A 16,855-nucleotide genomic window follows, 5' to 3' on the forward strand; every position below is an offset into this window, starting at 1 on the left:
TCTCTCTGCCCCGTATGCATTAGATTGCAGCAGTTATCACTGGATGCCTGTGACTACTTAGGAACAGATATTTTTGGCACATATCTTTGCAATTTGAGAACAACTGGTGTATTTACTGCTATGGAGAACTGGAATGATTAAGGAAAGAAAGTTTTTTTTCCAAGTTCAGCGTTATGGTTAGCCAAAGGTTAATCAGAAAACTCCCTTTACTTAACTGATGATTTTTGAAAATAGTTCTAAAATATATCGAAATGAAACCATGGTTAATGTGCAGTGCACAATTTCACATTAGAGTAGAAGCATACTCGTGTTTTTGTTTTTCGTGTTTTTATTTTTTCATTGGGTGAGCATTACAAGCTATTTCAGAGTAATTGTTCTCACCATATTTCATGGTTAATTATCTAGATCATTTTATAGAATGCATCGTAAATGTTTAGCATCTGTGAGACGTATAGAGATCATCTACCTTAATTTTCTCACCTTACAAGTGAAGAAACGTGAATCTCAGGAAACCTGCTGAGGTCATGCAGAGTGTTAGGCTTAGCTCCAAGTTTAGAATCTAGGATCCTTCACCAGCGTGACCCATCCCCAAACCCTGTTCCCAGAGAGGGGGGTGTCTGCCCACTCAGGATATCAGCTTCCAGTCTTAGTGTTTTCTTTATTTTTTTATTAAAATTAGCTTATAGCTAAAACATTCTAGCCAATGTTATGAGGTATTCCTCTGATCCATTTCAAGTTTATTGTATGTCTGTTCAAATCTATATAAAACTTGGCTTTTTTATTTAAGATATGATTGTCCTGATATGAGACTTGATTCTTTCTTTTCTAAAATATATTTTTAAAATATATTTTTATTGATTTCAGAGAGGAAGGGAGAGGGAGATTGTAATATCAATGATGAGGAAGAATCATTGACTGGCTGCCTCCTGCACACTCCCTAGTGGGGATCGAGCTTGCAACCTGGGCATGTGCCCTGACCAGGAATCAAACCCTGACCTCTTGGTTCCTAGGTCGGTGCTCAACCACTGAGCCACAACAGCTGGGCTTGATTATTTCTTTATATGGGCATTTCTAAATAAAACTATGATGAAAAAAAGAAAATATCAAAATGGCTAGAAAAAAACAAATGATAGTGAGGAAGATTTTTTTTGTTAAGTGTTAAAAAATATTCAAAAGGGTATAAATGGGATGCTTGCCAGTTTTTTTCCTGATGATTTTAGGATTTTTGCATAATGGAAAAAATATTTCAACAGAAACAGTGGGTATAAAAAGCTAAGCGACAGTTATCTTGTTTTTAATCATTTTGTGTAATTACCATTTTCTGAAGATGGTTTTAAATAATGTTTTAGCTATATTATACTAGAGGCCCCGCACGCATGAAATCCTGTGCGAGTAGCTTGCTTCCACTTGCCTCAGCTGGCTGACCTGCCCATTGCCGCTCGTAGCTCTTGGCTGCTAGTAGCTCTCCACTGCTAGTAGCTTGCGCCCTGCCCTCTTCGAGAGCCGCTGCTCGCTGCTCGTTTGTTTGGTCGTGATGCCGTAACAGCGTCATGACCACAGACCTTTTATGATATAGATTATTGCTTAAGTGTGGTTATCACCAGTAGCTCAAATAGTGACATCCCAGAAAATTCTGGAAAACAAAATTCTTGTTTAACTGTTCTATTGTAGCCATTTGGAAAAGGGGACTTTCTCATCTGAGGAGTTGTTAAAAAATGTTTAAACAATGTTTTATAATTTTTTTTTTTGTTTCTTTAACATCATGACAGATTCCCAAACCATATGCAGATGGTTTTCAACTAACCACTGTTTAGGATTATCTGAACCACTTTTCTGTTAGTGTGTGTAACCGAGCTTTGATCACAAACAGCTGTGTCAAGCCTTAGCCCTACAGATGAAAGGTATGAGACTGAGAGGAAAGTCATCTGGAAGGCTCTAAAACCCATTGAGATATTTTATATGATAACAAAATGTATATGAGTGTACCAATTAGGATTCCATTTGCGGCAAGTGCCAGAAATCCTACCTGGCATTAGGATTGCTGGCTCAGGTGTCTGCGAAGCTCAGGGGTGAATGTGACTTTAGGCCAGGGCTGCTCATAGGTTCCCAGAGGATGTCTTCAGGACTCAGTTTCTCTCCATGCCTCGTTCTATGTGAATGCCATGGTTTACTTCCTGAGGCTGCAAGATGGTGCCACTCCTGCAGCTTACGTCCTGGAAAGTGCCAGCTGAGGCTCCCTCCCACCAGTGATGTCACTGGTTCTCTCTTCCTTGGCTGGACATTGTGTCCATGGCTGAAGGCCTGCCTGAGAGAGGGGAATGCAGTGTTAGGTGTGGCCAGTTCCATGTCACATATCCCCCTTTGGAAAGAGATGGGGAGACCTGAGTTTTCAAAGGAAGTGAGGGTGTTGTACCAAAAGAAGGGGTGATGGATGCTGGGTGGTCCAAGAATAACAAATGCTGGTTGCAATATAGGTGATATTTCATGTTTTCCACTTTGTGATCATTTTGTAATTTTGCATTTATTGTGAAATGCAATAGTACCCTTTATTTTATAATACTAGGAAGGGAGTGAGACAAACTATTTTCCTGTGTTTGTGAAGCCAACATTAAAATGCCTTTTTTTTTTTTTTTTTTTGCCTATATTAGTATTTGAAGCTGCTTTGGCATACTGTCCCTCTAAGTGTGACGTAACCTTGAACCATTATGTTTATTTTTGAACTGTAGATGTTTTTTCTCTAGCCCAGGGGTGGGCAAACTTTTTGACTCGAGGGCCACAATGGGTTCTTAAACTGGACCGGAGGGCCGGAACAAAAGCATGGATGGAGTGTTTGTGTGAACTAATATAAATTCAAAGTAAACATCATTACATAAAAGGGTACGGTCTTTTTTTTTCAATAGTTTTATTCATTTCAAACGGACTGGATCCGGCCCGCGGGCCGTAGTTTGCCCACGGCTGCTAGCCGGTGTCCCTGAAACATGAGGTTTGAGCTCGTACCCACATGGAAAACAGTGAATGAAATCACCTGTGTGTTAAATGAAGGTATCCACTGGATTTTAGTGAGGGAGCTGTGACTAAAAATACGATGACGCTGAGGCTTTCATGAAATGTTTTTAGCATAGTCCTGATCAGACTTGGGAAAAGATGAAATTCTTGCCTGTTGGAAGAGAAAAATAATAAATTTAAAGTATGTCCAGTGTAGGAGATGATTCAAAAAGTATTGATACTTAGATAGAAAATGACTTGCTAACAAAAGCAGCAAGAAGAGGTAGGTGCTGGGGCAGTGATGCCCAGCTAAGCCTCTCCTGATGCCTTTTCTAGAATTCAGGGTGGTGTTGGCTGTGCGGTCGAGGTCACACTGGCCTTGAGGTGTGAGAAGGTCTCTCCCTTTTAGTGGCCCCTGATGACAGTTTGCGAGGCTTTGGGGAGCATGAGCATAGAATGGAGACGGGGAGGGATGTAACCAGGGAGACACGCAAAGGTCCAATCACAAAGCTTTGGTGTCCAGACATTACCCAAGGACAGTGCAGCCGCACCGATGCATTTTAAACCGAGGAACGAAGTCCCCAGGTTTACAGTCTGAAAGCTTACTTTGGATGCAGATTGTTGAAGGAATAGGCTAGGCAGAGGGACGAGTAGGAAGGTTCTGCAGTCATCCAAGTGAGTGGTGACTGGAATGCGGCAGTGGCAAAGGGAATGAAGACAAGTGGATTGTATTTGGGATAGTGAGGAAAAAAAATCATTAGCATTTGAGGCTGGGAGTTTGGGTGGGATGAGAGAGGAAAAGGAATAAGAGGAAATTGGAAATCTGGAAATTAATTTGTTAATTTTATGTAGCAATGTCACGAATAGGGTAGACTCACAGGTCAATTCATTTTATACGAATAACCTGCATGTTTTTCATTTAGAAAAGTAACAGGATTTGGTGCTCTGATTATAGAATTTAATCCAGATGAGCCTTTCCTGGGACTGGGATTAAAAGGTCTCAAGCCAGGGGACTGTTTACGAAGATGGGGAATTTATGGTTGAGCAGATTTAAATTTAAATCTTAATTCAGGCCTGTCCTTTAACTGGGGGGATTGCCTAGCTGATGGCATATATATTTTACATTTTGTTCTTTAATTTCTTCTGCAGTGTTTAAGAAGTGTTGGGAGCCTTTTAAACTGAAAAACAACACACACCACACATTTTAAAAAGGATTTACATTTTATGTTACACATAGTAATTTAAGATTAAATTTATGTCAGATATATTATTTGATTCTCTTTGGGCAAATACTATTTTCCCTCTTCTTGAGCAAATAGAAGAGATGAGCAAGGAGATTTGGCTTGCGTTCCAGATAAAACTGGGGGTATAATTATTCCCTGCATTGCACTGCTGAATTAAGCAGGGCTGCCTCAGAACCTGACTTAATGGATTAGGGCAAAGGGTGGTTGGCAGGGAACTTTCAAAGGTACTATTCTCATGCTTTTGTTCCATTTGACTTTCAAGTTTAATGCTAGTTGGTGCAGACAAACACTACAGATTTCACAATGTTTTCCACCCCTAGTGAGGGGCCTTTTGGTTGCTTCAGTCTCAGGCAAAGGAATTGGAGCAGCCAGTGGATCTGGTGGAATTAGTCGTTTTCTGGCTCAGCTTCTCCCCCGCCTCCTCCTCTGGGCTTCTGGGCCAGGGTGCCCACAGTGATTCTCTCCTCTCCCACAACCCTAGTCTTGTAGCTCTTTGTGTGAGCTGTTATCAATTTCAGTGGCTATGGTTTGTTACCTCTATTTGTACTATAACTAGAAATTTGATAAGGTTATGTACCAGTCAGTTGATTTAGATGTCAGGTGTAGATGCAGCAAATCAACTTTGACAAGTCAAACACCAGTGCACAGGGTGGGGGTGGGGCGGGACAAGGAGAACCTACAGATAGAGGCAAGTAAAATACCTTACAACCTCACTTTCTCTTTTAACTCGAGGTCAGTACCTTAGACTCTAATTGGTCCCTTCCTGAGTGAATAGTGACTTCCGGCTCCTGTCCATAGGGCAATGACATGGAGGCTGCCTTTGGAGGGCTGATGCTGGCATTCACGGAGATCTGACTTCGGGTGTTCGCATAAAAACATCTGGGTCTGGGAACTTTATTTTGACTGAAGCTGAGATTAAGGTCTCAGAAAACAAGATTTATTAATGCCACAGTCAGTTTAGATCCATGTAAAACAGAGAGCCTCGTATTTTTAGTAAGCTCTGCTCCTTTCTTTAGGTGGAGGTAAGGGCCCAATGCTTTGCATACGTTTGCCTCCCCAGGTTCTGCAGTCCAGTAAGGATTTGATGAGTACTCCTCACTGGTTTGCCACACAGTAAATGCCCGATTTTGTGGACCTCGATTTAATAGATTTAATATAATGGACAAATGCCGGTCCGTATGTCATATGTGAAGATTACCATCCTGTTAATTTTAAAATGATTTTAACCAAGATTTTCTTACAATTAAATCAACAGGTTATTTTTTTGTTATTAATTCAATGTTATTTTTAACAAATAGGCCATATGTTGGAAAACACACTGTAGTAATTTCGCCGACATAAATAAATATGACATATCTACAACTATAGTCTACTACATATTTAAATGCAAGAGTCACCACTTGTAAACAATGCTCAGCTAATGATTAGTATGTGATCACACCACACCCAGAATGGCAATTTGCACGCTCCATACTGGGGATTGAGCTGAAACCTGGGCATGGGCCCTGACAAGGAATCAAATGGTGACTTCTGGGTGGGGCAAAAGTAGGTTTACAGTTGTGAGTTCTTGAAACACCAAGTATATTCATTTGTTTTTTTAAATTCTCACCTGAGGATATCTTTATTGATTTTTTTTTTCTTTTAGAGGGGAAGGGAGGGAGAGAGGGGGGGACAAAGGGATGGAGAGAAACATCATTAGTTTCCTCCCATATGTGCCCTGATTGGGGATAGAACCCAAAGCCTAGGTATGTGCCCTGACCAGGAATCAAACCTGAAACCTTTTGGTGCATGGAACGATGCTCCAACCAACTGAGCTACACCAGCCAGAGCCTGAGTTTATTCTTGTGTTATTATTTATTAATTATTGCATGACTTTTCATACTCAAACTCTAAGCCTACTTTTGCCCCGCCCTGTATAGCTTTGTCTTGGCATCTACCTGAGCAGAAAATTCCTCATTTGCCAGTGGTAGGTTGGACAGGAAGTAGTTTAACCCCAGTAATGGTTAACATGACTAAGAGATGCTGCTGGTATTTTCCTACTTAGTTTTGTGAAATTACAGAATGAATGTAGAATCATTGATCAGCTGCTTCCTGCATGCCCCATGTTGGGGACCAAGCCTGCAACCCAGGCATGTGCCCGACTGGGAATCAGCCATGACCTCCTGGTTCATAGGTCAGTGCTCAACCACTGAGCCATGCTGGCCCAAGTGAATGAAGGTGTTCAAGTGCAGCTCATCTTGAACAGAGGTTTCAATATACTCTGTAAGCACAATTCAAAGAAATAATGAATTTATATTCAGAGTAGTTTTGTTTGAGTTTATTTAAAGCAATGAAACACACACAATCTCTATAATAGCTCTTGCTACTGAAGTATTGATGGTGCTGACAAAGAGAAAACTCAGACCAGATGGTTTCCAAACAGTGGAACCACCTGGCTCTTTGGCAATGCCAATTTATTCCTGTTTCTCAAATAGCTGTACTTTCACAGACTGTGAAATCTATAAGTGCGATGTTCACGGGCTCAGGGGGCTCAGGCAGAACAACATTCCAAAATTGGGATTATTAAGGGACATTAAATACTTACCCACATCAACTCAAACTGACCCCCCTCTTCCACTTCCATTACTTTTAGAGTCCCATTTCTTCTTCTTTCTCTTTGTAACTATGAAACTCAGTTCTTCTTTGTTTTCACATTGCAAATAAAATGCGATTGCTTCTTGCTATGTTTATTCTGGAGAGAAAATTTGTTCTTTGGGGAAAAGGAGTCACCCAGAGCCTGTTAATGAGTTCAGACCAAAGGGGAGACTTTCAGGTCAGCAAGGGAAGAATATAGTAATTGCATGTGTAGCACCACGAAAATATACTGAATCATGGAACTTGAAACTTCATGGAAATACAGCCAAGATAATGTATTAATTGATGTGCAGATTTATGCAGTAGTTTTTCCAATTATAACGTTAAATGTTGGGATTTTCTTAGATTATTTAGTATCTAATTTTTCATGTCGGAAATCAGAGTTAATTTAAAAGTGAAAATACTGAATAATCTATAGACTTTTCTCAGTTGGTGCTTGAGGATGGCAATCATTTTAAAGTTCCAATTTGAAGTACTTACCCCAGGTTTTCACGTACTCATTGATGAATACCCACCGAGTGTCCAATTGGTAGTGTGTGTAACCATTCAAGATCCGACACTGGCCAGTGTATGTAACATGTAAGACAATTTAAACATTAATTCAGATATTGTGCACACTATTGTTTAAAATCTGGTCTTTTAAAAGAAATAATCATATAGGTATTTTTGTTAAAATTACGTTTCATTCTAAGTGAAGGTCTTTGAAGTCTACAAGATGTTTAAATTACCATCCTATAGCATGACAGGGTAGGAAGGAGCAGAACCTTTCAGCACAGATGTGGGTTTGAATCCTGACTGCTGCTCACCAGAAAGTCATGCTAGGCTTTGTATCTTAACCATGAACCTGCAGTTTAGTGTATTAATTAGGATTTTTGGCTTGAAGGGAAAAAGAACCTCATCCTCATTAACTTGAACAAGATGATAATTTTTTGAGGGTATTAGGGTGCAGAAATCCAAGGGCAGGAATGTGCTTGTTTGGGCTTTAGGAACAGTGGGAATTAGGACTTCAGTGCCAGCAGACCAGGACTCTATTTTTGGCAAAGGAGGTGCATCTGCCTGCTGTATTCTGGTGGTGGCGCACCTGGCTGTTGATAGTTCTCAAGTTTTAAATCATAGAGTTTTAGTTACCAGAGGGAGAGACTCACTCTACATTTTGGGTCCTCATTCCCAAATCCCCCAACATCTTGACTTGGACTAGCTTAGGTCAGATGACTGACTGCCTTTGGGCCAATCAGTGGTGGTTAAGGAAGTGGGTTTTTTTTTTTTGAAAGATGGTGCCTCCTGGGCCAACCATAATGGAGGGAGTGAGGCATGGGACTATTACTAGGAGGAAGGAGGTTTTGCGTGGGCCAAACAATAGGTTTTCTATTGAGAAACTAAATTTTTCATAGGTAAAATATAGTAAAATTGATATATCTTTTACGGAGTGGTTTTGAAAATGAAACAAGTTAGTCTGTCAAATGTCTAGTGTAACGTCTGATACCTTGTAGTTCTTTAATAAATCATAGCTGCTATTACATAGCAAGGAGGCAACAAGCCAGCATTTCTCAAAACTCACACTAGTAATCAACGTGAAACTCTGAGAATCCATTATTTTCCACTTCATTCTTCAACACTTCCAATATATTTATTTCTAATAATTTCTTTCCTGTGTAAGACCTGTGTTAGTACCAGGTTTCTAGTTGTAACATAGATATGTTAATAACCTGTTGACATTTCTAGGAGTTTTATATTTTAAGTAAAATTTTGTATTAAGGATTTAATCTTGAAAATTTTTGGATTAAAAGCCTTGCTGAGATCCATGGGTTTTTCCTGTGTGATGCAAGCTGTCTATCATGGAACTAATCTCAGTGTCTTTTGTGTGTACATTAAGTGTACTGCATTTAGATTTATTCTTCTTTTGCATTTTTCTGTTGCATTTTTTTTCCTTTATCAGTTTGGTAGGAGTGGAAGGAGCATTTTCTTATAGAAAAACAGTCAGCATTGCCTGATGGATAATGCCATTGAAGTGTAGGAGGGTTGTTAGGGCCAATTTTAAGTGACATTATCAATCTGTTAGGGAGCAGGCATGTGTAAGAAGGGAGGGAGCATCTGTCACCTTCATCAGCTGTGACTCTGAGATGAAGGACAGGTTATTTTCACTTTCATGACTGTTTTGTGTTAGTTCAGCTCTGTTTGTTTACATTTGCTTGCGTTTGATTTTACTCTTATTTCTTTTCTTTATCAAAGTTTGGATGTAGCTTTCTTTGCTGAATTACTACTTCCCTAATTCTTTTTTTTTTTCCTAACTGGAAATTATGCATTTCTTAATACTTTATAATTCAGACTATGCACACAGGAATGTTCCCTGTTGTAATTTATTATATTCTCCTTAATTTAACCTTGCATGATATTTTCTGGTTCAAAATAATTTCAACATATTCCACTCTGTGTGCGAATTAGGCTATTTATATTTTAAAATTATAATCATGTAATGGGATGAGGCTGGCTTTCTCTAAGGGATTAATAGCTGAGAGAACACGTGTCCAGAAATAAAAATTCATAAATCATCTGAATTATTAAATGTTATTTAAAAATTAACATGGCAACAATAGAGCAGCAATAGTCAGACTCTGTGAATCCATTACTCCCCAGGACTGTGTCGGGTATTAGGATATTAATTGTTTTTGCCTCTGCAGCACCTGATAGTTACTCGGATGATACTGTAGCTTCCTGAGGAAGTTAATCATCATCACCAAATACTTAATTTGCTCCACAGAGTAATTTATAACTTGTAAGCAGAGTTTGGTGGATTAGTTACATTTTTCTATTGTGAAATTCTTGGCGAAAATATGCAGTATGTGTATATATTTTAGGCTCTAATTTTCTTTGTTAACATAGGTAAGATTTTTTGCTTTTAATCAATTTCCACCAATACTACAGCTTTGGCAATGGCATTCTTCCTTCTGGCCTGATCCTTATTAATCGAAAATTTAAACAGTCACTTTGTTCAAAAGAAATACCCGGGAACACATTTTGAATGAAAAATGTGGACTGTGTTAAGCTTGTCTTTGGGTGATAATTTTTGTACCTCTTGTGACATCACAGAAACCATTACAGAAAATGAATTAGTAACAATTTGAAGTTATGTAGATCTTCTGGAATGCTCTACTTAGAAATATCCAGTTGGTTCCATTTTCCTCTCTGTTTATAAGACATTACTTTTATCTTACTTGTGTGCAGTTTCATATTTTTATTTATGCATTTTTTCATTGTCAGATGAAATGAAAGATATTGTCTAGGGCAGTGATGGTGAACCTATGACACCTCTGACACGCGAACTCATTTTTTTGGTTGACTTTTCTTTGTTAAATGGCATTTAAATATATAAAATAAATATCAAAAATATAAATCTTTTTTTACTATGGTTGCAAATATCAAAAAATTTCTATATGTGACACAGCACCAGAGTTAAGTTGGGGTTTTTCAAAATGCTGTCACGCCAAGCTCAAAAGGTACGCCATCACTGGTCTAGGGAGATGCCAGAGAGAGACTTCTGCCCCCTATTAGCTCTGTACCCTCTTCAAACTCTCTTCCTTCGTTGATAAAATGGGCATTAAAATATATATGAGAGAGGATTTATCTGAAGATAATATAGGTAAAACATATTTTAATTTTCACTTAATTTTTAAATTTATATTCTACTTTGATCCACAGACAGCTGAAGGAGCTCCTGAATGCAGGAGGCACAGTGCTGGCCCAGGTGGTAGGATGTATTGTAGATGTTCTCAGTACAGCTCCTGGGATGTAGTAGACACTTAATAGATGTCAGGCATTATTGTTATTTCATTTAATTCTCACAAAAGTGCTGTCACTATGGTACTACAATTATGCTCATTTTGTGCATGAGTAAACTAAGGCTCAGAGAGATTAAGTAACTTGCCTAAGGCCACACAGCTAATAAGAGTTGGAACCAGAGCCCCCAGGAAATGCTTGGCAAATTCTGAGCTTGAGTTGTTAACTCATAAGCTACTTGTAAGTGTCTTAGGGGTGATTTTTAATTATCTTATTGAGAAATTAATTAAGATATGCCTTATTATGCATTCAGAGTATTTATTTCAAATGAAATTGAGACTTCACTGTTTTTAACTGAAAACAGTTCAGTTAAAGTAAAGGGATTCCAACTGTGATAAAGTTGGATTGTAAATATGCATAGAAAATGGACAAATCTGTAAATATCAGTAAATACCTCAGCAAATGCAGTGAGAAGCTCATTTAAGACGTAGACATCTATGAAAATTAGTTTTAATGCTTTTTAATTATGTTTGAAAAGGTAATTAAGAATTTAATTTTATTTAATTAACCATAAATTTACAAATTATCACATTGATAAAAAAGCAAATTTGCTTTTTGAGCTCATTTGACTTAACGTTTGTTAAAATTAACTTCACCTTAAAAAAAGCCCTTAATCAGATTTTCCTTTGTAGCTGTTTAATTCCCATCTAGCTTGGAAAGATTAGCCAGTTTTCTGCCTTTTAGACATTAAAAATACAAAACTAGATAGAAATCAATCTTGAAATAGTTATGAAGCTTTTAATACATGCTTAGTACCAAGCAAAATGCAATGAGATAGAAAGAAGCATATGGTCCACGTTCTCCAGTACTTTAAAATCTACTGAACTATGTAAGAGAGTACATAATTGAGTGCTAAATTTTGCAGATCAAACCAAGAATTTTGCATGTAGTTTAAAAATGATACCAACCTCATAATCTACCCTTGACGAAATGTAAAGTATCCATCATGTCATGAAAGATAATAAAATTGGTATTGATTTCATGGTATCAGGTGGAGACTTTGTGTGAAACAAAGGGGAAAATGACACGAACCAGTAATAAATATGTCTCTAGACTTTAGGTTCCCATTTAACATATCCTGACAAGGTAAGCTGCTTTAAGGATAACTGATATTCTCCTTTTGTTGGCCCTCTGCCCCTGGATTCTTCTTAGCTGTCTGGTCTATCATGATTGGCCAACGATCCCCTCCCACTGCTACTGTTGCTCACTATTCCATGCATGGAATCTCTTTCACTCTCTCAATTCCCATTTTTCCTGCTTTTTTGCCTCAATTCAATGTTTGCCAATATACTAGTAGTTAAATGGCTTCATTAAAATGAAGAAACTTAAAGTGACTAATCTAACTTTCTGCATAGGGATATCAATGGGCTCACTTGCCATTTACAAAAATCCAACTCTTGTCTTTAGCTGATGGATAATATCAACTGATTTCTGGTTCTCATCTTCTCTTTCTGTTCTCCTGCTCATGACTTTGGTTTAACCTCTGGGTGCTTAGCTTCCCCATCTGGGGTTTTAAAACTCTGCCCATACTTTCTTTGAAAATGATTGTAAAATATTTGGTCAGTACAAAATAATGTATGGCGTGTACTTGAAAGTTTTATAGTGCGATAACAAAAGGATCGCGTGTGCATCTACTTTCCAACTTAAGAACTTGAACATGACCAGGAACAGTGAGGCTCCTTTTCCATGAGCAGCTCTCATTATTCCTCTGATGTCATGCACATCAAGTCCCTTTCCCCCCATTTATTTACCACGTATGTATGTATTCCTTGCTTTCCCCCCTTCAGCAAAATATTTCTGACATTCATTCATGAGGGCCATGCAGCTGGAGTTCATTTATTTTTATTCCTGGATAATATTCTGTTGTATGAAGATACAATAATTTGTTTATTGTCCTGTGATGGATGTCTAAGTTGTTTCCAGTTTTTTTTTTTTTATAATACAAGTGTGTTATTATGGACATATTGGTCTATGTTTCCATATGTTCATGGTCAAGACTTTCTTTGGAGAGGAGCATAGTTGGGGCTGGAGCTGCGGAGGTGTAGGGTGTGTCCATCTTTGACCTCATTGCTGACTCTTACTTAATCTCCTTTCAGTTTATTGTTCAACAGTTTACCAGTCTCTGGTTCCATTGACTTCTTAAACAATAAATGGCTTTCTGCCTAAGAAGGGCCTGTTTCTTTGGTGGTTTTAATTTTCTACATTTATTTATGTTGTTATAATAGTAACACTTACGGTACTTGCAGTATTTGGGGGAGAGAACTCATGTCTCAGAATTAGAAAATAATTCCGTTTGCAGCTCTGCTCACTATTTTGTCACTGTGAGCCTTTTTCTTACACTGGGCTAGCACCACCCTGGTTTCTGGTATGAACTTCTGAGTGTTACTTGCTGATGACTCCAAACACAAGATATCACCGAACACACACACTTTGGCAGAAATGATCATATTTAAGTAGCACAGGTCATTGGTTTAACTTAATAAGGAGGAAACTAATATTTGCTAATGACCTACTAAGGGCGTGTCCTTGCTTGACCTTTTTACGTGTCATTTATGTTAACCCTCTGAACACTGCGTAGCATATTGCTTTTCTTTCCTCTCTTCATTTTTTAGCTGGGGATCAAGAGTATTAGAGAAGTTGAACAAATCAAGATCACAGAAAAAAATTAGGGTTTAAATTCAGGCCTTTTGACTCTTGATTTAGGGTTCTAATCTATAGTACAGGAAGAGAAATATTTATGTGTGTGTGTGTGTGTGTACATATGCAGATACATACGTATGGATTATGTCAATACTAGGTAGCACTCAGTATTTGAAATACATTTTTATGTTTCTTCTGAAGAAAAATATGGCAAATCGTATGGCCTGTTGTATAAATTTCTTACATTTGACTTTAAGAATGCATTTCAATGTGCCTTTATTCATTTTTGAAGGGATAAGCCCATAAGAAACTAAGACTGCATTGCTTTTCATGTAGAGTGCATTCTCTTTCTGAACTCACAGTGGCATCTTGATTCTGCACTCCCTTCTCCTGTGTTCTTCCTGACCTATGCTGACTAGAGTATGAAGCTCACCTGGCCACCCTAGAGGGGAGGGGTTGGGGGACTGGGTGAGAAGGGTGAAGGGATTAAGCAAAAAAAAAAAAAAAAAAAAAAAAGAATCATGGACACAGACAACAGTATGGTGATTGCCAGAGGAAAAGGGAGGTGGGGGGAAGTAGAAGAAGGTAAAGGGAGGGTAGATGGAGATGGAAGGAGACTTGACTTGGGGTGATGAACACACAATGTGATATACAGATGATGTGTTGTAGAATCATATACCTGAAACTTGTATAATGTTATGAACCACTGTCAATTCAATAAATCCAATAAAAAGCCAGTATTTCTGACCTTTCTAACTTCCTTTCTAGCTTCATTTTCTCTTAGACTCACCACTAACATACCATTTATTCAACTTATATAGATCTTGTGTCTTTTCTATTTCCCAGTATAATGTAAGCTTCCAGAGGTGTGGGATCATTTACTCTTTTTTTTTTTTTTTTTTTTGCTGCATGGTTCCCACACCTGGAATAGTACTTGGCACATAGTAGGTGCGCTCAAAGGATTGAATAAATGAACATTTGAGGAGGAGATTCCAGAGAATGGCATTCTGAGAATACCGCCATTGTTATTTGTGGGATCATCATGAAGTACTTTTTAACAGCAGAGTAAGCAAGAGATGAGATGATAATTTTGTATCCAATCCTGAAGCATAAGGGAAGAAAAGGCATTTTTACTGAGGAAAGAGGAGTTTCTAAGAGAAATTTGTAAGAGGCTCAATGAATACTTTGAGTTAATGTTGGATGCTTATATATAAAAGCACTTGCTATGGACTGAATGTTTGTCCCCCCCCTCCCCCCGCCCCACCTCTCCCAAATTTCTTACGAGAATAAATTCTTATGAGACCTAATCCCGAATGTGATGGTATTAGGAGGTGGGGGGCCTTTGGGAGGTAATTATGTTATGAAGGTGAAGACCTCAGGAATGGGATTAGTGCCCTTCTAAAGGAGACCCCCACAGAGCTCCCTCGCGCCTTCCACCAATTGAAGTTACAGTGGTCTTTGAACCCAGAAGCAGGCTTTCACCAGATAACCAATCTGTCAGTGCCTTGGTCTTGGACTTCCCAGCTTCCAGAACTATGAGAGGAATTTCTGTTGTTTGTAGGCTGTCCGTCTATGGCATTTTTATTATAGCTGCCTGAATGGGCTAAGACGGGAACTATGGCCGGCAGTTTCTTTCCAAATATGGTCTAGATCTATGTTTCTTAGCTAATTTCCTGGTTCTTTCCCCTTCACCAGATGCTGCAGCCAAATGGATCCATTTTTCAGTCCCTGAATATGAGGTTTCTCTCTTACATCTAGAATTGGGTCAGACTTTCTCCCTCTCTGTTTCCACCCCTCTTCTTTCTTCCCTTCTCCCTCACTTCCTCTTTTTAAATCATTTGTTAATTAACTCCCGTGGGCCAGGTGTTATGCTAGGTCTGGGATCACAGTGATGAATAAGATTTAGACCTTGTCACCAAGTTCCAGGTGTTCTAGACCTAGTAGAGAGCTAGGATTTCAGTGGGTGGGAGTGTAGAAAAGAGAGGCACTGACTAATGGCTCGAAGGCAGTAAAGATTGACTGGGTGGGCTGGTGCTTGAGTTGGTGCTGAGACTACATATAGGTTTGGTTGCGGATCTCACCTTTAAAAGAATTAATTACACATCTTCTAAAATTCTGCAAACTATTTAAGAAAATGATTGTATCCTCTTTAGTATACTTGAGGTAGGTCCAAATCATCATTCTTATGTGTCTTGTCAATGTGGAAAGGGCTGTTAAATGGTAATTAATTTAAAAACTGTGATTCTAGGATTTAATGGTTTTTCTTTGAAAATTATCATTAAAAAAACAACAACTCAAACTAATCACAGAAATATGTGATTGTGCATTCTCTGAAACTGGCCTTAATGATGTTAGAACTTGGCTTATAGTTTTTCTTCTTAATTCTTCATGCCTGTTGCTATCATAACCTTCTGATCATTCTCTCTTTTATTATTTTACTGTTCTGTGCCCTAGTGCTAACTTCAAGCAAAGCTAAATGGCTTTCCTATTTAGTTGTGCATAAAACACCAAGAATGTACTGGTATGTGTATCTTCACAATGCCAAGAGATTGAGGGTTAGAATGTTAATTTCATTTAGCATTTTCTTTCTTTTTCTCTTTTAAAAAATATATTTTTTTATGAGAGGAAGGGAGAGGAAGAGAGAGATAGAAACATCAATGATGAGAGAGAAGCATTGATTGGCTGCCTCCTACTGGGGATGGAGCCCACAACCTGGCATGTGCCCTTGACCAGAATCAAACCTGGGACCCTTCAGTCTGCAGGCTGACGCTGTATCCACTGAGCCAAATCTGGTAGGAACATTGAACATTTTCTGTGGAAGAAAAAAAAAAGGTTGATAAAGGCCTTTTATTTAGGGAAATAAAGTAAGGGTTTTAGTACTTTTATAAATTTAAATAAAAATATGTAGAGAAAATTAGATATTTTAAAGCTTAAAGCAATGAGACTATATATATCTATTTGATGTCATCTGGGATTTTTTTTTTCTATCAAGCTTTTCTGGTAAAAGGAAATCTTCCAGTGGTTTCAAGAACAATAATGCCTGAGAGAATGGAATATTTAAATACAGACAACACTCAACAAAAACAGTCATTCCATGCTGAACTAAGGAAACTTTTAAAATTTATACTTAAAGTTACACTTACTGAATCATATTTTTATTAGCTACCTTAAATGTTAACTATTAATATACGTTTTAATTTGAAACTGATGATTATGAGTGCAAAGTGGGTTATCAAAACTGTTTTAATATTTCTTAACATTTAGGCTTCTAAAGAAATAAGAACAGTCAGAGTGATATAACCATCTCAGTCATTGACAAACAGAATATTTAACTGGCATGACAGTTATCATCATTATGCTAATAATAGGAGATAGGGCTCTAGAAGGATTAAGCATTAGTTATTCCATTCCCTCCAGTAAACGGCAAAATTCAGCTTCACTGGGTTATAATTAGAAACAAAGTGTATTTTAACAATGAAAAAAAAGAAATCTTAGGTACCTCACCACACAGTATGCTA

The 16,855-nt window shown here is 38.1% G+C and overlaps 1 protein-coding gene across 2 annotated transcripts in view; it reads left to right on the plus strand.

The window, feature by feature from the left end:
- Nucleotides 1-16,855, plus strand: part of NEBL (nebulette) — a 378,693-nt gene that overhangs the window by 184,761 nt on the left and 177,077 nt on the right. The gene's annotated exons all lie outside the window — the stretch shown is intronic.

Source organism: Myotis myotis, unplaced genomic scaffold (assembly GCF_014108235.1).
Source record: "Myotis myotis isolate mMyoMyo1 unplaced genomic scaffold, mMyoMyo1.p scaffold_m19_p_1, whole genome shotgun sequence".
NCBI classification, from domain to species: domain Eukaryota; kingdom Metazoa; phylum Chordata; class Mammalia; order Chiroptera; family Vespertilionidae; genus Myotis; species Myotis myotis.